General features: G+C 35.8%; 1 protein-coding gene across 4 annotated transcripts in view; it reads right to left on the bottom strand.

The window, feature by feature from the left end:
* Teh1 (tipE homolog 1 phospholipid transfer protein) overlaps positions 1-24267 on the bottom strand; it is a 507587-nt gene that overhangs the window by 422636 nt on the left and 60684 nt on the right. Inside the window, exon 1 of one of the 4 annotated variants that reach the window (XM_073967235.1) lies at positions 16487-16994. The exons of 2 other annotated variants lie outside the window; for them this stretch is intronic. The gene's annotated coding sequence lies outside the window, so the exon portion shown is untranslated. Of the gene's footprint in view, positions 1-16486; positions 16995-24267 lie in introns of those variants that run through there. One more of the 4 variants, XM_073967251.1, reaches the window with a different exon arrangement.

The following is a 24267-nucleotide window of genomic DNA, read 5'->3' as shown; positions in this document are numbered from 1 at the left end:
ACACTGTCGTTGCCGTGTCATCGTCAACATCCACATCATCATCTTGTTCGTCGTCTTCGTAGTCATCGTCATGAACATTGGCATCATGATTGTCATCACGCTGAAAGCAATAACAAATCATCAAAAAGACACAATTACAAATACAAACATACACACACACACATATGCACAAGTTCACTTGCACCTAGCCTGCTCACGGTTGCCACACAACAACAACAGCAACAATCAAAATGACAAGGCTTCCTTGCTGAAATGAAAAAAAAAAAAAACACACAGTTGGACTGTTTGCTGAAGAAATCTATTGGAATTTAAACAATAATTTTACGAAGAAGGCGCATGTAATGGGAGCACATAGAACTAAGTAGGAAATAGGTTGTACTGCCGGTTGTGGTATATTTTTTTAGGAAAATTCTTTTGTAATCAGGACCGGGAGTACTACATGTGGTAAAACGTTCAATGCGATTTAAGATATTGCATCTATGTGCAGTTTTTAACGTTTGTATGAGAGTTACCCTAACGGGTATACGGCGACAACCTATACTTGATCTTTATATGAATTTGGTTAACAGAACCGCAAGGATTTCTTGCGACACAAATGTCATAACAATCCGAAAAATCATTTGTTTTGAAGTATAAGTAGCAGTAGAATATGTCCTGAAAATTGCAAATCGATCGGAACAAAATTGACTCAGATATGGGAATTAAAAAGAAAATTCATTGTGTTTAATATTTTAAACGCCTTTTTTTGAAATAATTTGTTGTAGTCGGTAAAAGAGTCTAGTACTAATAGATCAATATTTTTATGGGCTTATTAAGAGCGGTTATAAAATAATTGAACTCCAATTTTGCGAAAAAAATGCAATTTTGTGTTTGGGTACCCGATAGAATGGACCGAAAAATCTTTAGTATTCGAAGTATTGGATCGATATGGCTGGCTCATTTTCGAACTTAATCTAAGCTTGCACAAAAACTTGTGTTTGGTCATTTCGTCATTTCGTGATTTCGAAGGCGTTTCGTGATTTCGCGCGGAATCATGCAAAATTTATCACGATTTCGCATACAAAAATGGAATCATCTGATTTCGCGATTTCAGCGAAATCAACATCGAAATCACAGTACACATGATATACAACCCTGTTTTTGCCTAAAAAAGTACCAAAAGTTGCAACACTTTTCACGTATCACAATTAACAAAGTAGATGGTCAATTGTTGCAACAAAAAATTTTAGTACCAAAATTTTGTAAACAATGTGAAAAAGAGGAAAGTGATGAAGTTAAGCCAATGGGGGAAACTCCAGACTTAGCAATCATATGATTGAATCTTCAACTAAAACAAAACAAACAAAAAACAGCGAAGGCACGCGCAAAACGGAATTTTGTAAATAAAATTCCAACGACATACTCACAGGTAACTGTGTTGATGTTATTTCAACTTAACAGAAATCGATGATTTCTTAGTTGAATCGTGCTGTCAGCTTGCAAATATTTTGTTCTGGTGTTTTTTGGGAAAGCCGAAAAGTGAGCATCATTCTCATTAACATGAGAATACTCGATGCTTAAAGAGTTCAGGTTTTCACTAAAAAATCATCATTTCAAAAACTGAAAAGCCAATTGATAATTCCCTTCGCCGGGATGAAATCATGATATTGGTAGCGATCAGAAAATTTTGCAAGCTGTCAGTGCGTTTTGTAAACATTTTTCTCTGCAAAGAGGAAAGTGATGAAGTTAAGCCAATGGGGGAAACTCCAGACTTAGCAATCATATGATTGAATCTTCAACTAAAACAAAACAAACAATGTGAAAAAAATATAAAGTTACTTTGTTACAATGCTAATTTTCATTATGTTCCTGTACTTTTTTAATAGTAATGTTAGAAAAAAAGAGCGAATTGTCAAAAATTAAAATTTCTTAAAAAATACGGGAATTGAAAAATGACGTAAATTGCAAAAACTCCAGTAAAATGTCAAAATCAACGTATCAGCTATCGTATTTAGATGTCAATGAACATGCTGCTAGTTTCTACTAGGCCAAATTGTATGGCAGAAAACAGGAGAAGAGGGTGTTAATCGGCGCTATTTTTTAAAGAGAAGTGCAAGTTTTGCTAAGTTTCGGAGTACGGGTTCGCATGTTTAGCACTACACGGGAAAACTCCTGCAAGTAGTATTATTTTGCAGGTTCTGAACACAACTTTTATTTACCAAAATTTTTTATTATGATGTCTCAAAGATAGTCATTTTTTATTTTTTCATTTGTTAGTACTATGCACAATTAATACGATATATAGATATTTTTCTAAATAAAGTTGTAAAGTTCTTCTATATTTTTGATGACTAATTCAATTTACAACCACTTGTTTGAAAATTCATGTTCAATCAGCTGCGCATATGCATCTACCTTGATTATTGTAATATGTTTGAAATCAACAATAAAAATAAGTGTAAACACCAGGGTGTATTTCAGGATTTCGTCAAATCCAGTGGATTTTGGAGCGCAAGTGTAAACTTGGCATTACGAGGTGTAAATTTGGGACCAAATTAGTTAATCGGTTCGAAAGTTCTGGTGCAAACGAACCAATCAGACAAACAGACGAACACAGCACACAGATAAGATCGATATCGGCACACACAGATAAGATCGATATCGGAATTTTAAATGTTAAACTAAATTTGGACAAAATATTAGGAGATCCAACGTTTGGACCAATTTGGTTGCCCCGTTCAAGGGATATCGTGCATACCATTTTAGTGACATTTTCTAAATATTGGAGGGATGTAAGTACAGGGAGTTGTTGCCTATCTTCGAACTGAAACTTAGTTTGGACACCTTTTGGGCTGTTTTCTCACAAAGTATGAACTTGCCCCTGAAAAAGAATTTACCGTCGTAATTGAGGCAGCGAATGCAAGTTGCTTCAACAGAAATCAAAGTGCTTCGAGAACAGGTCTTAAAGTGTGGGAGGTACCCGAAGGAGTGGACAAATATAGTCCATATTCAAACCCGATATAAATATGTTAGATATATTAGGATGTGTAAAATATGGACCAAATCGGTCACCCCCTTCGAGTGTTAACGTGCGCACAATTTTTTCCGAACATTTTTGAACTTTTGTGGGGGAGATACCAGAAGGAGTGCATTGATATGGCTTATCTTCGAACTTATACTAAGTTTGGACAAAATATTACGAAGGCCAAATTTTGGACCGAATCGGCAGATTCGTTCAAGAGTTTTCTTTCGCTCCAACCACTACACACGGTGTCATAGTGTTTTTTTTTTGCAACTTTCAGGCTATTTGCTCAGGAATTATGGACTTACCCCAGATGTAACGTGACGTGTCTAGCAAATGTTTTCAAAATTCAATTGATATTCAACAATACCCCGTATTTTCGGTAAATATTTGAAAATAGTGACATTGTATGTGTTTTATTGTTAATGGGAATCAACTACTCTCAAATATCAACAGGGTAAGCCCTATAATAGCCCCATTAATAGGGTTATCATATGGTTCAAAGAAGTATCAGGTCCCACTTGAGGTAAACAATGCTCTTTAGGTCTCAAGCCGGACACAACAATGCTACACAAAAGTTGACAAATCCTTGAGAAACGGGTATGTAAGATATTGGCAGTTTATACTGATTTTATAATAGACTAGCAAATGCCCGCTACTTCGTATGCGGAAAGGAAACGAAATATATATAAACAATATTTAATACGGGAATGGTGAATACTGGAGATTCTGTTGTACTAAGACCTATTTTTATTACCAATATTTTTTCGATTGTAGTCAGAATTTAAAAAAAAAATTGCCGTATCGCCTCCCTACACAGCTACCATATTTTTTATTTCGAATTTCCAAAAATACGTATCATATTGCAAATTTCAGATTTGACTCCTGGGTTTACCCCTTCACTAACACAGCCTTCTCTTCCAGTACGAATTTCCAAACACTAAACTTTATCTCACCCCTTCACAAAAAAAATCACGCACATTCACAATTCAAGGTTCTGGCTTCAGCGGTTTCGCCCAGAACCCGAATAGGTCCGTTAAATTTTCGGCCACGTTTTCGTATATTCCCATATAACGGTACCTCTTGACTTAGTGTATTTTTAAAGAAGATCAAATGTATATTGTCCAATTTTCTTTAAATTTGGACCTTGAATACTCAGACGATATAGAAGTTTAATTTAAAAATCTCCACTTCAATCCACGTTTATTAGAAGAGATATTTTGAAGATTTAGAGTATTTGAAGATCTTCTGCACATTTTCCAACCGAAATTCGGAATTTGTGGCATGAAAGGTTAGAAAAATTCTTTACAAAAAATTGTAATTAATGTGCACCGATATGTCAACAGTATATAACGGAAAATTTTTTGAAGGCATTTCAATTTAGGATTTTTTAATATCAGTGGTAAATACCTTCTAGTTAACAAAATTGTACCAAAGCGGTCAGAACAAAAAACATTTTTTGAAAAGATGCTTTACGTTTGACTACTTTATTTCAGTACATTATGTAGAAACTCCTTGGCGTTAACATCAAATCAATGGGGCAATATTCAGTACAATTTTTCAAACTCAGAACTTTGTCTCAAACTTTAGAGCGATCTTCATAACAAATATTTTTCAATTTCGTATTTTTTGTACAAATTTCGTATTTTTAAATTATATAATCCCAGCTTTGTTTCCTACACCCAACACCAAATTTAGTACCTTAACTATTTAAAATGGTTTTGGTATCAACATGTTACCCAACTTTTCCTACACATAGGTAAACGTTTCAAAAATTACTTCCTTATATTCAACATATATCCTAACCCCAATTCAGTTTTCCAGTTCCCCTGAAACCCATTTGAGGACTATTTAGTAGTTTTTGTATAAATAAGTACGAATTTTCAAAACCTACTCCCTACCTCCACTCTAAACACCAACTGCTAATCTAATACCGAATTTCAAAATTCCAGTTGTACCCTTTACAAAATCACAAATTGTACAAAATTCTAAACCATATAGAAAATACCAAAAGGTACCAAATTTTGTACCATTTAGCACTTTTCGTACACGATTTTCCGAAATGTACTTTCATATCTCAGCTCTATCCGTTCACCTAAACCCAAATTATAGCCAATGTAGTTCCATTTAGCAATTTTCCATAAGTACGAATTTCCAAAACTACCTCAATCCTACACTCCAACAATAATCTGTTCACGCAAATACAAATTATAGCGAATTTCGTACCATTTAGTACTACTTCGTGCACATTAGTACGATTTTCCAAAGCTACCTCCATATCTCAATTCTATATCCCAACAGTAATCTTAATTCCAAATTTCAGGATTCCAGCTCTTCAAATCCAAATCATACTAAACTCACTACCATTTAGGACTTTTCGACCTTTGGTACATCTTTCTTACTCTTCATCAGTGACCCCCATTCCAAATTTCAGGATTCCGGCCCTATTCGTTAACCCATACCCAAATTGTATTATATTTAGTACCATTTAGTATTTTTCGTATAATTATAATTCGAATTTCCAAAAACCTTTCTTTTTAACTCTCCATCAGTGACCTTCATTCAAAATTTCAAGATTCCAGCTCTATCCGTTCACCCAAACCCAAATTGTACTAAATTTACTACCATTTATTACTTTTCGTACACTTATAGTTCGACTTCCAAAAACCTTTCATTTTTACTCTTCATCAGTGATCCTCATTCCAAATATCAGGATTCCAGCTCTATCCGTTCACCCAAATCCAAATTGTACTAAATTTAGTACCATTTAGTACTTTTCGTGCACTTTTAGTTCTAATTTCTAAAAACATTTCTTTGTTACTCTCCACCAGTGACCCTAATTTAAAATTTCAGGATTCTAGCTCCATCCGTTCACCCAAATCCAAATTGTACTAAATTTAGTACCATTTAGTACTTTTCGTACCATTATAGTTCGAACTTCCAAAAACCTTTCATTGTTACTCTTCATCAGTGACCCCCATTCCAAATGTCTGTATTCCAGCTCAATCCGTTCACTCAAATCAAAATTGTACTAAATTTAGTACCATTTAGTACTTTTCGTACCCTTGTAATTCGAATTTCCAACAACCTTTCTTTTTTACTCTTCATCAGTGACCTTCATTCCCAATTTCATGATTCCAGCTCTATTCGTTCACCCAAACCCAAATTGTACTAAATTTAGTACCATTTATTACTTTTCGTATACTTATAGTTCGAATTCCAAAAACCTTTCATTTTTACTCTTCATCAGTGATCCTCATTCCAAATTTCAGGATTCCAGCTCTATCCGTTCACCCAAATCCGAATTGTACTAAATTTAGTACCATTTAATACTTTGCGTGCACTTATGGTTCGAATTTCCAAAAACCTTCTTTGTTTACTCTCCATCAGTGACCTTCATTCCAAATTTCAGGATTCCAGCTCTATTCGTTCACCCAAACCCAAATTGTACTAAATTTAGTACCATTTAGTACTTTTCGTACCTTTATAGTTCGAATTTACAATAACCTTTTATTGTTACTTTTCATCAGTGACCCTCATTCCAAGTGTCTGTCTTCCAGCTCAATCTTTCATCCAAATCAAAATTGTACTAAATTTAGTACCATTTAGTACTTTTCGTACCCTTACAGTTCGAATTTCCAAAAACCTTTCATTATTACTCTTCATCAGTGACCCACATTCCAAATGCCTGTATTCCAGCTCTATCCGTTCACACAAATCCAAATTGTACTAAATTTAGTACCATTTAGTACTTTTCGTACACTTATTGTTGGAATTTCCAAAAACCTTTCATCGTTACTCTTCATCAGTGACCTTCATTCCGAATTTCAGGATTCCTGCTCTATATGTTCACCCAAATCTCAATTGTACTAAATTTAGTACCCTTTTGTACTTTTCGTACACTTATAGTTCGAACTTCCAAAAACCCTTTGGTACATCTTTCTAGCTCTCCATCAGTTACCCTCATTCCAAATTTCAGAATTCTAGCTCTTACCGTTTGCCTAATACAAAGGGTACCATATTTAGTACCTTTTAGTACTTTTCGTACACTTCTAGGTCGAATTTCGAAAAACCCAGCCTTATCTCACCCCTACACACCAACAGCAACCTACACCCAAAATTTCAACTTTCTAGCTTCAGCGGTTTCGTCTGGGCGCTGATGAATCAGTCAGTCAATCAGTCAGTCAGTCAGTCACTCACCTCACTACTCTTTTATATATATATATAGATTGTATTAATCTTCTACAGAATTTTTACTGCTACAACATTTGCTTTAGTATCATGTTGATAGGACGGTTTCCAAGCAAAATCGTGAAAACCTAAAAAAAACCTAAAAATGTGAACTTCGACCGCGATTTATTTAAAAATTCCTCCAGTGATATATTCTTGTTTTTGGATTTTTCTCACCTATGAACATTGTTGTTTCAAATCCGCAAAAACTTCCCAGGTGTAAGCGGTTTTCACTTAAAGTTAGTTAAGGCGCAGCATGTATGACACTGTTTTATAAGGTAGCGATACAGTCAATGCATTGTCTCAATTTGAACTTCTATATCTCAATAACGGTAAAATCTACGAAATTATCATGAGGGTTAATATTGTAGAAAATTTTCTTAGCTACTACATTTTCTTTCGTCCCATTTCGATAGGACTTGCGGTTTCCAAGCAAAATCGTGAAAACCTAAAAACCCTAAAAATGTCAATCGCGATTTATTTAAAAATCACACCGTCGATTTTGCTCATCTGTGGACATTTTCTCATCTATGGACATTGTATGATAATACTGCAGGAATATTTTCCCGACGCATGAAAAATATGCTTTGTACCCGAAATGTGTCGAATAGCTAGTGGTAAAAATGTTTGAAAATAATCGACATAATTACCTCATGTATTCCTAAGGAATATTGACCTTCTAACATTACTATTGGTCCCTGGTTATAGAGCTAAATGATCTTGTTTATTGTTAATATAAATAAACTGGTACTTTTTTACTCAATATGGCAACCCTCCTTATCGAGTTATTCTGTTGCTAATACTTATTATTATTGATAGTGGTCCATATTAGATAACTAAAACTCTAATAAGAAGACATAGTTTTTCAGATATTCCAGGCTTGAGACCTAAAAGGTATTCTTTTTTACACTTCCGATACTGAATTAACGACTGAATATCATTAGAGGTAAAGGTTACATACCATAATTTGAATAAAAAGTCCTTATTGAAAAAAATCACGTGAAACCGCGATTTTATTATGCATCAATTGAGTTTGAAAACATTTGTTTGACGCCATAAAAGGAGGTACTATGATATTTTCGTTTTTGTTGTTGTAGTTTTTGGTCGATTTCACTAATTATTGTCATCATTTTAAAATAAACAGGTAGGCAAAAGGGTGTGTGCAAAAATTCCGACATTTATCAATACGATTGTTGTTGTAATTCCTTTATAAAAAAAGTATTTTTTTTTTGTTTAAAAAATTCCACTATGAATATAATTCCTTGACAAACTGTATTTAAACTTTCACACGGCCAAAGTGAGCTTCATCGAAATAATGGTTTCCGTTTTAGACAATTTGAAGATGATTTAATCATATCCGTATATATAACTCTTGAACGAATCGATCGATTTAAGTGCAGTATAAGACCTCCTCTCGAATCATTTTGATTTTTCAACAGGTTGATTTGCAACAGGTTGTACTCGAAGTCCTTATTACCTTTTCTGAGGGGCAGTCCATTCTTCCTGAGAAAATGACCCGAGAGCTGAAAAACCCCCTATGGCATGTGTGTATAGAGGCTGGTGCGCACGAAAACTGTCGAACTGGATACTGCGCTAATCCAAACTTTGCATAACATAATATTTCTTCGAAGATGGTACTTATAGGTAAAATGCTTCCGGTGCCTTCTCTTCCAAAAGATCGAAAATATTCGCTGATGGTACACACGACATCTCGTAAACGGATCAACCGATTTGATCCAAATTTTGGTTTCGAAATATTTGTTTTTTTTTTTTAAACATAGTTTTAGGGTGTTTCATTCACAAAAGTTCATGGGATTACCAAGCAGGACTATAGGAAAAGTTTGGAGTTTTAATTAACTGACATAATTTCGCATATGAATTGCGTATATACACTAGTTACCAAGCTTTGCCTTCGTCTGCCACAAAAACAACATCCTAATGTGGCTGAAGATCGGCCTAACCACCCGTGAAACGTAGCATAATGGTTGGATGAGTTGGACTTCGGTAGACTCCTAATTTTTCAATGTATCTCTTAGGTTTAAACAGTTGAACTCGAAAGAGAATTAATTAAATAAATATCACTATAAATGACCTCGCCTTAATAAGCCAAAAAAATAAAAATAAAAAAGTTAAACATTTTTGTTTAAGTGCAGTTTAAGGTCTGTTCGAGCATCCTTTGGAAATTGTTATCGAAGCTACTCTTTGTGGTCATATTTACAGCGATTTTATATTTTTCGTGGACTTCCTCATATAATTGTCCAAATCAGCGCTAAATAATACAGTGACAATCTGTAATGACTGGTGGGCGCGCTATCTATCGAAAGGAATGACTTGCAAAGTAAGATACCATCCCCGTTACACTTTTGAGCTTTAATTCAAATCCATATTTTTGTCGGCAAATTCATAACTTCACAAAGGTACACAAAAATCTGAAAATCCCCTCAATACATAATATTTGGGGAAAATGATTTTGGTTGTGTACCCGGTATTCGATATGTCCATTGATGAAAGATTCAATTTGCAAAGGCTGAGGATATATCTTTTTCAGCAAAGCGACTGATACTTTTCTACTTTTTCTTCGAATATTTGATGACTGATATTTAAAGCTCTAGAAGGTGTTTGTCGTTAAATTACAAAATCCACTTCTCCAGATGAAGTGTTTTTACCAAGTACTTCTTTACCCGAGCTGTTTCCTTGCTGATAGCCTAGTTCAAAGATGAGAAAAATCAAACAACAAAAAACTCGCCGGAGCGCTTTTTAAATAAATCGCGATTCAAGTTGACATTTTAAAGGGTTTTTTAGGTTTTCGCTCCGGCGATTTTTTTAGTTTTTTTTTATTTTCTCATCTATGGACTTCCCAGGTGTAAGCACCATCCATTAAAATTTGGTTCAAGAGTACCGTGTTTAGGTTCCTTTTATTCGTTGGTGCTACATTTGCATTTGTGCTACTTTCGGGACAATCAGGTGTCGTTAGTGTGAACACAACAACTGCAATTGTTCTTATTCACTTGTATGGGTAAATGGTGTTGGCACCAGCAGGTTTGCTGTTGGAGTAACCGATTTGCAGTTTGTGGAAGTTGTTTTCCACTTTACACATCCATTCGCCTTTTACCTTGACGACACCAAAAAGTTCCTTCAATGAATCGACATTTTGTTTTTTTCTGCATCACTCGTACTCTTCCAGAAGTTCTGTCAGTTTTGCAAAAATTTGTTGATCCGCCATATGCGAAAAGTTCAATGTTTTGCAGCATAGGGGTTCGAGCTTAGTATATGACTTTAAAGCAGCGTCGCCCAAGAGAATTCCATCAAACTAAAGCAAGTGTATATATAGGTGAATAAACAACAACCAAATGATCGTTTTTGCACACGTACACTGTGAATGAGAGAGAATAGCAAATGCAAAACAACTCTGTGGGCGCCCTTAGCATACAGATAGTCGACCCTGCTTTAAAGAATGAGAGCTCATTAATGCGGTTTCTGTGCAAAATCTCTTTCGAGAAAAACACACAATAATAAAAAATACTCTTTCCCCGTCTAATTTAATGCAAATGAACAACGTAAACTTTCAACGTAACATTTCTTTCAAGCGTACATCAAGTCCAGCTTAGGGGCTGTTCAAGGATCGTTTGCAAATTTTAACGGAAAGTATCATAGCGTATTATTAATACTACTGTCTAAGTAATATTAATAATGCGCTCCGGTGTCTGCCCATTAAAAAATAGTAGAAATCCATGCGCAAAAAGTTATTCCCGTAAAACATAATAATAAGTAATAAAATAAATAAGTAACAAGTAAAAAAGTATCAGTCGGCTTTGCCGACCGAGATATACCCTCAGCCTGTGTATATTGAAACAATTTTTTTCCAAAAAACGCATGTATTTAGGGAGTTTTAAGAATTTTGGGCGTTTGAACTGACAAAAATGTTGATTAGGATTTAATATCAAAAGTTTTGCGGAGGAGATACTAAAAAGAATGGATCTCCAGCCACTACATATGGTACCATAGGGGTTTTTTAGAACTTCAGGGATGTTACCTCAAGAAGTATGAACTTGCCCCTGAAACAACTTTTACCATCGCAATTGAGGCAGCAATGCAAGTTGCTTCAACAAAAATCAAAGTGATTCGAAAGCAGGTCTTAAAGTGAACATGTATCCGAAATTTTGAGTGGGAGGTACCGGATGGAGTGGACAAATATAGTCCATATTTGAATCTGATTTATATCTGGTAGATATATTAGGATGTGTAAAGTATGGACCAATTCGGCCACTCTCTTCAAGAGTTATCGTACGCACAATTTTTCCGAACATTTTTGAACTTTTGTGGGGGAGGTACCTGAAGGAGTGGACCGATATGGCTTATCTTCGAACTTAAACTATGTTTGGACAAAATATTACTAAGGCCAAACTTTGGACCGAATCGGCAGACCTGTTCGAGAGTTATTTTGCCCTCCAACCTCCTCACACGGTGTCATAGGGGTTTTTGCCACTTTCAGGCTATTTTCTCAGGAAGTATGGACTTGCCCTTGATGAAACTTATACTGTCGTATGGAGGGCAGTGAATACAAGTTGCTGAAGCAAAAATCAAAGCGATTCGAGAGATGTTCCTAAACTGAACTTTTCCAAAATTTTGTGTGGGAGGTACCCGACGGAGTGGACCGATTGAGTCCATATTAAAACCTGATCTAAGTCTGGTACACGCTCCACGATGGGCAAAGTATGGACCAAATCGGTTACACCCTTCAAGAGTTATCGTGCGTACAAATTTTCCGAACATTTTCGAACTTTTGTGGGGGAGGTACCGGAAGGAGTGGACCGATATAGCTCATCTTCGAACTTAAACTAAGTTTGGACAAAATATTACGAAAGCCAAAATTTGAACCGAATCGGTTCATCCCTTCGAGAGTTATCGTGCGCTCCAGCCAGCCAGCCAGACAGACAGACGGACGGACGGACATTGCTCAATCGACTCCAAATTGTCTGAAACACATTTCGTCCAAACATACTTGGGGTCTAAAACCATTATTTCGATGAGGCACATTTTGCCCGTATGAAAGTGTATATACACTTCATAGCCTAAAGGCTGAGGGTATAATAAATAAACAAGTAAAAACGTATCAGTCGGCTTTGTACCCTCAGCCTCTGTGAATTGAAACACCTTTTTCCCAAAAACGTATGTATTTGTAGGGGGTCTTCAGAATTTTGGGCGTATGAACAGACCCTTAACAGCACAACAAAAATGTTGATCATTTGTGTGGGTGGTACGCTAAGAAATAGACCGATAGGGACCACTTTTGAACACAAACTAAGTTTGGACAAAATATTTCGAGATCCAAAGTTTAGACCAAATCCGTTTGCTCCGTTTATGAGGTACTGTGCTTACCATTTTAGCGAATATTTTCGAACTTTTGTGGGGGAGGTACCGGAAGGAGTGGGCCTATAAGCACCATATTCGAATTTCATCTAATATTCGAAGAAATATTACGATATGCAATGTGTGGACCAACGCAGTATTCCGTTCGGGAGTTGTCGTGCGTTCGCTACTACACACATTCGACAGAATGTGCTAACCTGCACTTTTCTGGGAGGTATCCGTAGCAGTTGACATACATAAATATGTAGTCCATATTCTAACCTGATCTATGTCTCGTAGAAATATTACGATGTCCAAAGTGTGGACCAAATCGGCTAATGCATTCGAGAGTTATCGTGTGCACTATTTTAGTTTTTTTTTTTTTAACTTTTGTGGGGAAGGTCTTCAAAGAAGTGGACCTATAAGGCCCATGTTAGAATTCGATTTAACTTTGGGCAAAATATTACGATTGCCAAATTTTGGATCGAATCGGTTTATCCAATCGAGAGTTACCGCGCGCTCCATTCACAACACGTGGTGCCATAGCGGGTTTTTACAGGTTCCAGTCCATTTTCTCTGGAAGTATGGACTTGCCCTTGAAAAAAACTTGCACCGTCGTAAAGGAGGCAGCGAATACAAGTTGTTACTACAAAAATCCAAAGGATTCGAGAGGAGGTCTTAAACTGCACTTTTTCGAAATTTTGTGTGGGAGGTACCCGAAGGAGTGAACCCATATACTCAATATTCGAACTTGATCTATGCCTGGTAGAAATATTGCGGTGTGCAAAGTATAAACCATATCGGTTAGTCCCTTCGAGAGTTATCGTGCGCATAATTTTTGAGAAAAAGTGTCGACTTTTGTGGGGGTGGTACCCTTAAAGTGAATTTATCCAAAAATGTGTGTGGGAGGTACCCGTCGGAGTGGACAAATATAGTCCATATTCGAACCTGACCTATACCTGGTAGATAAATTAGAATGTGTAAAGTATGGACCAAATCTGTCACTCCCATGAAGAGTTATCGTACGCACAATTTTTCCGAACATTTTGGAACTTTTGTGGGCGGGGGTACCTGAAGGAGTGGAGTGGCTTATCTTCTGACTTAAACTAAGTTTCCGCAAAATATTACGAAGGCCACATTTTGGATCTTACGCTCCAATCACTATACATGGTGTCACATTGGGTTTTTTGAACCTTTCAGGCCATTTTCTCAGGAAGTATGGACTTGCCCCTGATGAAACTTGTACCGTCGTATGGGGGGCAGTGAATATAAGTTGCTACAACAAAAATCAAAGCGATTTGAGAGCAGGCCCTAAACTGAACTTTTCCGAAATTTTGTGTGGGAGGTACTCGAAGCAGTTTACCGATTGAGTCCATATTGGAACCTCATCTAAGTGTGGTACACAAAGTATGGACCAAATTGGTTATTCCCTTCAAGAGTTATCGCGCGCACAAATTTTCCGAACATTTTCGAACTTTTGTGGGGGAGGTACCTGAAGGAGTAGGCCAATATGGCCCATTTTCCAACTTTAACTAAGTTTGGACAAAATATTACGAAAGCCAAATTTTGGACCGAATCGGTTGATCCGTGAGAGTTTTATCGTGCGCTCCAGCCAGCGAGACAGACAGACAGATGGACATTGCTAAACCAACTCCTAATGGTCTGAAACACATTTCGTCCAATCATACTTGGGGTCTAAAACCATTATTTCGATGAGGCACATTTTGCCCGTATGAAAGTGTATATACCCTCGTTAGCATAAATGCTGAGGGTATAAAAAGTGTCAGTCGGCTTTGCCAAGAGAAATATACCCTCAGCCTGTGTGAATTGAAACTATAATCTATTGGCAGATCGAATAAAGAATACAACCAAAATATTTTTCCTAAAATTATGTTTTAGGTAATTTTCAGAATTTTGTGGCCTTTCTGGAAGTATGAATTTGGATTAAATTTCAAAGGTTTATGGAGGACGTACGCATTATCCGTTTGAGAGCTGGATCATATTTTGGGAGTCTGTCCTTTTGGTAGATATCGCACCCACCAGTCAAAAATATTGAAATTTTGTGAGGGAGGTACTTTAGGGAGTGGACCAAAAATATTTCAAGATCGAAGACCTATAGTGCTCCGTAAGAAGAGCCTCGAGTACAACCTGTTGCAAGAAAAATTTCCACTGCCCTAGTTCAAAAATGTATGAGTGGTTTCGTAGTTTATTCATGTAAACGATTCGATCGATTGGAACTGCATGGTGAACTAGATCGTTTAATTGAAGTAGATTGGCACAACTCTAATCAAAACACCTGCATAATTTTGATGTAGCACAGTGTAATTTAAGGTTACAAATTTGGCCTTCATGTAACGTTAACTCTTGATTTAAAATAAACATTAAAAGTTCGGCCCGGATGAGGATGACTTCTCGAACTATGTATAGTTTGAATTGTAAACAAAGGTGGATCAACATAACATGACATTCCTTCTTTGCCCTGTGGTACGTTTTTCATGCATGTATGAAATTTAAGATACAGTAGAATTCCGATAATTTAAATCACAATAATTTGAAAATTGCGATCATTCGTAACAAACTGTTGGTCACTTGAATACGTTTCCTTACGCTTGCAACCTCGTCAAATTGTAAACCTCTATAGTTCGTAATAAATTGTCCGAATTATTGTAATTTTACTACATTACTAAACCTTTCAGTTAAACCAACTAATCTTTTGTACCAAGTAAATAATTGAAATTTTAAAATTACTCCCATAATTAGCCCCAATTTCTTCCAATCAATATCAGACACTGTGCCTTACTAGGCTAACTATAGTTACTTGTGTGTGGGTGTGAATGTACATAGATTTGTGAGTGTGTGTGTATTTTTGTATTTGATTTTTGCAAATAATCAGACTCGTCGATTTGTTTTCTATTTTTCTCTCGTTTTTTTTTTTTTTTTTTTGTTTCTGAACAAGTCATACTAAAAGTACAAGCGTCGTCGTCATAGACGCCGTAGCGGCAATGAGCCCCGATGATGATGATGATTATGAACTCTGCCCACACACACACACACCCATACACATAGAGAGATTCATGGAAATACACCTCAAATAAAATCCAACAAAAGCAATAATGATAGAGAAGAAGAAGAAGCCATCCATGAACCATGTAAAGCGGTGATGGTGGGTGGGTAGCGTTACAAAATGTTGGGAAACAACATTCTAATGGGTTGTTGAACAAATGTTTGTAGGGCTGTGTATTGGTGTTTGCGAATTGTTATAGTTGTTGTTATTATGCTTCTTTTGTTGTTGTTGTCGTTCGTTTTAATTTTATTATTACTCTTGATATAACTTTTCTTTCTTTCGTTCCATCGTTGGTTTTGAATGGAATGTTTGAATGTTTTTTGCACGAATCTCCACACACATATGGGTGTTGCCGACAGAGAGTTGTTTGTATGGAGAAAGGTATGATGGGCGGCATGCAATGTGTTTTTCCCAAAACACACACACACACTTCCATTCCACACTCACTGACAGACAACTTTTATGTCAAGTTCATTAGCAAAATTAGTTAAGATTACGTCGTATGGTTTAGTTTTGAGTTTTAATTTGAAAACGAAAAAAAAAGAAATAACCCCCCAAAGCGTCACTGGCAACAGCAGCAGGTAACTCCATTGTGGCATTGTAATTAGTTTTTGTGGAATTTCAAAGGAATCTAAATGGGAATTATGAACATAATTCCCCCAGGGCCCTGGTAATGTCAACGTTTTGTTGGTGGGTAATTTCAAATATGTTTTTTTTTTGTTTAATGATTTCATCAATTTTATTGTTGTTTCAAACAAAACATTCTTAATTTATTTTTTTATGTAACTTTTCTTTAAAAATAATTTCAAATTTTCTTATTTTTATTTAAAATAATTTATTACTTTTTCTTGACATTTATTTTCGGCTTTAATTTTTCTTCTTCAATTTTTTCGTTGGAATTTTTTCAAATCACTTCATATTTCTCCGTATTTGTTATTAATCATTTCATTTGACATTTCTATATAATTTCTTTCATTTTTTGCACTTTTTACTTTCGCATTTGGCTTTAAGTTAAGTGAACGGACGAACGAACATATCCTGGTGAGTGAATTTGTTGGGTGTAGATTTTTTTTCTTTACTTTTTTATTTGTTTTTTTTGTTGTTGTTTTGAGAGGAAAAAGGACTATTGACACGTTACGCGACGCACGTATTATCCTTTCGTGTCTGTCTAACGTTTAAACCAAAACTAAACATGGCATTCCTTTGATTGTGCCATTAAAGTCCTGAATATAACCTCTTAACCGAATTTCACTTTTGTCCGCACAAAAACAAAGTTCACACACCAAGCTATCTATCCATAAGCGAAGGAGCAACGAACAAACAAACACTCGCATACTCAATCACTCACTCGCTAACTCAGCCAGCCAACCAGCCAGGCAGTCAGTCATTCATTTGAGGGTCTCCCTATTGTATTGCCAACGAGTGCTGTTGTGTTTACTCTGACAACAACAGCGACAACTTAATGTGGAAAATGAAAGCGACAGTTAAACATTGCCATCCTCAACCTCAAGCCTGTGGTGCTCAATGAGTTTCTTGTTTTATTTTTTCGTAATTGGAGTTAAAGTGTTTCTCCACACAAACAATTCATTGACACTGAAACGTTTTAGTTGTATGTATTTTACTCTCTTTAGTGTCCTCCGCAACAACTCTTTCTTACTCAGCTATTCTCAGGACATCTCTCTTTCTCCAGCACTGCTCCAACCACATACTCTTGAGTTGAAAGTTTTTTTTTCACAAAACTCAACAGTTTTCCTTTCGTTTTCTCACGAGAGTGTGTGAATTTTATTCACAGCTGTTGTTGTTGCTGCTGCTGGTACTGTTGTGGGTGCTTGTTTTTGTTGCCTTTTAATCCTTAAACTAAACAAAAAACCGCTCCCTTTTGCAATTAAACTTTTTTTTTTGAAACTTAACCATCATATTGTTGGTGTGTATGTGTGTGTCTATGAAACGAAAAATCTCTAATGTCTGCCGTTACTTTTTCTTTTTATTTATGTATGTATTTATGTTAGTGTTTAAGTGTATGTGTGTTTGAAAGAAGTACGACCGAATATTACAGACTAATCCTAAATCTCATCTCAGTGCTGTATTTTGCCTTTGACCTTTGGGATGTCTACTTTTCATAGAGTAATAACTCAAGAGGTCTTCTTCAGAACGTCTATTATCTATATAAGGCAACTTCAATGGGTCTTCTTTCTATAGAATACCATTTAAGGGGTCATTTATTTTAAGATCACGCATTTTATAGAATTTCCCTTTAGAAAGTCTTATATCTATAGAAGATCCCTTTAGAGGGTCTTCTATCAACATTATAAGAGACCTCCATTTATGAGACCCCTTTAAGAGGACTTCTGTCTATAGAAGACCCCTTTAGAAGGTCTTCTATCTACGGAAGACCCATTTAGGAGGTATTTTATCTATAGGAGACAACTTTAGGAGGTCTTCCGTCTATAGAAGACCCCTTTAGGAGGTCTACTATCTACAGAATACCCCTTCAGGAGGTCTTCTATCTATAGAAGGGCGCTTTTGGAGGCCTTCTATCTGTAGAAGAAAACTTTAGGATGTCTTCTTTCTATAGAATACCCCTATAAGAGGTCTTCTATCTATAGAAGAGCGCTTTTGGAGGCCTTCTGTCTATAGAAGACCACTTTAGCAGGTCTTCCATCTATAGAAGACCCCTTTAGGATGTATTCTATCTACAGAAGACCCCTTTAGAAGGTCTTCTTTCTATAGAATACCCCTTTAGGAGCTCTTCTTTCTATAGAAGACCCCTTTAGGATGTCTTCCATCTAAAGAAGACCCCTTTAGGAGTTCTTCTATATATAGAAGACCCCTTTAGGAGGTCTTCTATCTTTAGAAGACCCCTTTAGGAGGTCTTCTATCTATAGAAGACCCCTTTAGGAGGGCTTCTATCTATTGAAGACCCCCTTTAGGAGGGCTTCTATCTATATAATACCCCTTTAGGAGGTCCCTTTCAAAGGTCTTCTATAATAATTATTATTATTATTCTATCTATAGAAGACCCTTTTAGGAGGTCTTCTATCTGAAGAAGACCCCTTTATGAGGTATTCTATCTATAGAAGACCCCTTTAAAAGGTCTTCTATCTATAGAAGACCCCTTTAAAAGGTCTTCTATCTATAGAAGACCCCTTCAGGAGGTCTTCTATCTGTAGAAGACCCCCTTAAGGAGGTGTTCTACCTGTAGAAGACCCCTTTAGGAGGACTTCTATTTATTGAAGACCCCTATAGGAGGTCTTCTACCTATAGAAGACCCCTCTTCTATCTATAGAAGACCCCCACTAGGAGGGCTTCTATCTATAGAAGACCCCCTTTAGGAGGGCTTCTATCTATAGAAGACCCCCTTTAGGAGGGCTTCTATCTATAGAAGACCCCCTTTAGGAGGGCTTCTATCTATAGAAGACCCACTTTAGGAGGGCTTCTATCTGCAGAAGACCCCCTTTAGGAGGGCTTCTATCTATAGAATACCCCTTTAGGGGGTCTTTTATCTATAGAGCACTTTAGGAGGTCTTCTGTCTATGAAAGACCCCTTTAGCAGGTATTTTATCAATAGGATACCACTTTAGGAGGTCTTCTATCTATAGAAGACCCCTTTAGGATGTCTTCCATCTAAAGAAGACCCCTTTAGGAGGTCTTTTATCTACAGGAGATCACTTTAGGAGGTCTTCTATCTATGGGAGACCCCTTTAGGAGGCCTATATATCTTCTATCTGTAAAATACCCATTTAGGAGGTATTCTATCTATAGAAGACCCCATTAGGAGGTCACCTATCTATAGTACACCCCTTTAAGAGGTCTTCTTTGGGAGATCTTATATCGATAGAATACCCTTTAGGAGGTCTTCTATCTATAGAAAACCGTTTTAGCAGGACTTCTATCTATAGAAGGCCCCTATAGGAGGTCTTCTATCTATAGAATACCACTTTAGGAGGTCCTCTATCTATAGAAGATCTCTATAGGAGGTCTTCTTTCTATAGAAGACCCCTTTAGGAAGTCTTCTATCTATGGAAGACCATATAGTATGACTTCTATTTATAGAAGACCCCTTTAGGAGGTCTTCTATCTATAGAAGACCTTTTAAGCAGGACTTCTATCTATAGAATACCCCTATAGGTGATCTTCTATATATAGAAGACACTTTTAGTAGGTCTTCTATATATAGAAGACCCCTTTAGTAGGTCTTCTATCTATAGAAGACCTCTTTAGAAGGTTATAATGTTTGGCGAGGGTTGTGTGAGTTCGAAGCTGTAATTTGAACACGTGCATCATCTTTTACCGTACTGACTTGTGGTACTATGATTTTTCATCGGCTTAGCTCTCGGTCGTCGTGGCGTTCTTAGCAATACGATAATAGGAAGGAAAATACAACCACATTATATAAAAGTTGAAGTACCACTATTGTTGATGGTCGTGGATATGTTTGTAGGAAGTAGCGATGTTTAGGAATCCGGATGTTATTGGACCCCTTTTACCCCACCCATTGGATGAACCATTGAATTCAATCCCCTATGAGCCTTCTCCGTTTAATCTTGGATAGGCTCCCATAAATGTCATGGCTTACCTTCGCTTCTGCCTGCTTTGTTTAATTAAACCACATGACTATGTTTCGTTTAATTCAGAACTCAACTATAATATAATATCGAATCTCTTAAATTATTGTTACAGTAGTTTTAGAAAATCGTAAGAAATGAAACAAAAGTACTAATATAAGACAAGTAAGTAGTTCTTGTCCCAAAATGAGAGCGGCATGCAAATTAATATCCTATCGTCGAGCTCGATATAGGTCGCTGTCGTGCTACTGGCACAGTACGCTTCATAAAAATGTAGCCCTGCACTTTTGAGACAATTACTTTACATTTAAAAAAAAATATGTATATAAGTGATAAAGACTTTGGACAAACATATATTGCGCAAAATTGAAATTCAACTAAGAAATTACTTATAAGGAGATATAAATAATATTAGTTATAAAAAGGTTTTTATACATATATATAGTTTAGGTTACATTAAACAAAATGACTTATCTGTAGGTATGTAATCCTTAGCTTGTGATGAAGTATCGGGGAAACCAGGCACTCTTAGTTTCTTATGGCTTTTCCGGGCTATGCTTTGCTGAACTTTTATTCCAAAAGACCTGGTAGCACACTATACATGAGGGTTGACTGTACTAACGAACATAATTTATTTATTTATTTATTTATTTATTTAGTGAATGCCTACACAACAAGATATACATCTTATAATTACAGTGCAGGTTTATAAATATAAAAAATATCCGTTTTAAAACAATTTGTTTGATTAAAAAAGAAAAGAAAAAAAAATAAAGTAACAAGATATTTATTTATTTATTTATTTATTATAATAATAACATTGTAGTAAATACAATGTTAATAAGAAAGGAAATAGCATTGGCTACAATGGCCATCAGCTAAAACTGGTAACAAAATTTAAACTTAAAATTATGTTATAAAGTTATTTTAATTTGCTTTATGTAGTTATATATCTTATTGATGTTTGCAGCTGAGGGGCATTTCAGGATATTTAGTCCATCGTTGTTGAGGTATACGAGGCGGGCATTGTTGAAACAGGTACATGATTCCAAAATATGTTGAACTGTGAAGATATTTTTACATTTTGGACATTTATTGTCCACTTCCTTGTTTAACAGGTGTTGATGGGTGGCGAAGGTATGTCCCATCCGAAGACGTGAAAATAGCCGAATTTGATTTTTATGGACATTGGTAGGGTATAAAGGTTTTATATTGTTGGGATTGACTTGGTTGTAGTGGGTGTGGTTAAATAACAAATGCTCGTGTTTAGCTCTTTCCTTAAGTTCATATTTTATATATGTTTTCAAATCGATTTTTTCGATTATGTTATCGACCACCACAGGCGCTGAGCATGCATATTTAGCAGCTTTGTCGGCAAATTCGTTTCCTTTAATACCGACGTGACCCGGTATCCAGTAAAGCTTTATATTATTGTTATCGGTAAGCATGTCACGAATTTTGTTTATTGAAGCCCATTTGTTGTTGGTTATACTGGACACTGCTTTTAGGACGGATAAGCTGTCAGAGAAGATTATAGTTTCAAGTTTGGAGGAATCTGCTATGTTAATGGCTTCTAAAATCCCAGCGGCTTCGGCAGTAAAAATTGATGCAAAATCTACCAGAGTTTTAACAGAAAGAATTTCTCCTTTAGAATTTACAACAGCATATGAGGTAGTGTTGCTATTTTTTGAAGCATCTGTGAATAGGAACTGGCAAGTAGAGTGTTTGGATGAAAAAAGTTGAAAATGTTGTTCGTAAATTTTAACAAGATATATATGTTAAAAAATAATAAAAAGATTAAGTGAACAAAAATGTAAAAAATAAACAATTAAACAATTAAGTATTGCAAAAATAATTAGTTAAGAAAAATGCGTGAAAAGCCTATTTTTAAAAACTAACGGATTGCTGATGTTTTGAATTGCGTTCGGAAGAGTATTCCAAAGGCGTATTGTACTAGTGAAAAACTGCCATTCAGAAACTAAACTCCGTCGTCTGAGGGGAACAAGCTTTCTACCCCTTCTAGATCGGGAAAAACTAAGTCTATTATAGAGATATTTGGGTGTGCGCCTCACAATGATTTTATGCAACAATATCAACGATCGAATTCTAAGTAGGGTATTAAAATTACAACCGTATAGAGAAATTGCATAGTGAGAAATATGTTGATTTCGTTTAATACCGTAAACATACCGAATGATGTCATTAAATGCTACGTTTAATTTATGTTGGGTTATCGAGTCGCAATTTGAAAAAATTTCACAACCATACATAAGCCCGGGAATCAGAAATGTTTTTGCTAAGATAATTCGTATATAGAATGGAGTATAGGAATGTGTTATCCATAATGCGCGTAGCTTTGCATATGTTTGTCCGACTGCTGTGTTTACATGATCGGACCATGTCAATGACCTATTAAAAATGACGCCCAAATTTTTGGCTTGAGAAACTATATCAATTTTTTGTTCATTTATAACGACATCCAGACCGCGAATACTAAATTTTTTATTTTTGTGAATAACGAGACATTTAGATTTTTTCGGATTTAGAAATAAACCATTCGCAGTTGCCCACTTATAAACACACGAGAGGTCATGATTCAGTTTGGTAACACATTCACTGATATTATCCACCGGACCGCTAACAAATAATTGAACATCATCCGCATACATAGCAATTTGACTGTTAGATATTTGATTGGGAAGATCGTTCGAGTATAATGAAAAAAGGAGTGGGCCAATAATAGATCCCTGTGGAACTCCTTTGGATAATATTAGTGGATTTGATATTGTATTTCCAACATACACCGACTGTAAACGATTTCTTAAATAGGAAGCTATTAGATCTATAGCTGTGTTTGTGAAATTAAAAAAAGTTTTGAGCTTCATACATAGGTTAGTGTGATCAACGGAGTCAAATGCCTTAGAATGATCAAGAAGAACTAGCAGACCAACATTATTGACATCGATTTCAGTTCTAATTGATTCTGCAACTTCAACTAAAGCACTCACACAACTATGATCTGCTCGGAAACCGGATTGCCTATCAGATAGCAAGGAATTATTGTGAATGTATTCGGATATTTGTTTATGTATAATTTTCTCGAAGACTTTGGACAGATAGCATAAAATTGAAATCGGACGATATTCATGAGCAGATTTAGGAATTGGAATTATTTTAGAATGTTTCCAAATAGTTGGATACGTACTGGAGGTTAGGATTGCATTGAATAAATGTGTAAAATATGGAAGGAGGTAAGGAAGAGTTAATTTAATAAATTTTGGGTCAATATTATCAAGACCAACAGCATTTGACTTTACGGACATGAAACTTTGTAAGACCTCATCCAGCGATACACATCTAAACTCAAAAATTCCATAAGATTGCATATTGCCTGTTGGGCCATTATTGCTTTCATAGAAGGTATGATCTGCACTGATAGTTGGCATATTGACAAAAGATTCGTTTAACGCATTAATGTCCCCGTGGTATTGTGTAGTGGGCTTAGACTTTGATCCTCCAATTTCCCTTATGAGCTTCCATTTGCTTTTAGAGTCTAATGCGGAGCTGAATTTAGATGAATAATATTGCACTTTTGAAGCATTTATAAGTTTATTAACATTATTTCTTGCTACGCGAAAAACTTCATGAAGTTCTGGAGTTTTAAAGCGTTTCCACCTATTGTATGCCAAATCTCTATTTCTAATAAGAGTTTTAATGTTGGTGTTAAACCAGGGTTTACTGTTTGGTCTATGTAATTTCTCTTTTATAGGTACTATAGTATCGTAAATATGTAAGATGTTATCCTGAAGAAAACTCAACTTCTCATCAATGGTAACGAGGTTATATATTTCCTGCCAATTTACTAAGTTAATCTGATTATCTAGATACGAAAGATTTATTCTTTTGTAATCACGATATGAAAACGTTTCCACTTGCTCTGATATGACAAAATTGTATGTTAGATAGATCAGATCATGTTTCGAAAAGCATGATGCAGATAGTTGATCATATAGCATTATGTTTGATGTATTATTTACGAAGAACAAATCTAAAAGAGT

Source organism: Musca autumnalis, unplaced genomic scaffold, assembly GCF_047663935.1.
Source record: "Musca autumnalis isolate F117 unplaced genomic scaffold, ASM4766393v1 scaffold_1, whole genome shotgun sequence".
NCBI lineage: Eukaryota > Metazoa > Arthropoda > Insecta > Diptera > Muscidae > Musca > Musca autumnalis.
Note: the sequence above shows the minus strand (reverse complement) of the source record. Positions and strands in the feature narration are given on the sequence as shown.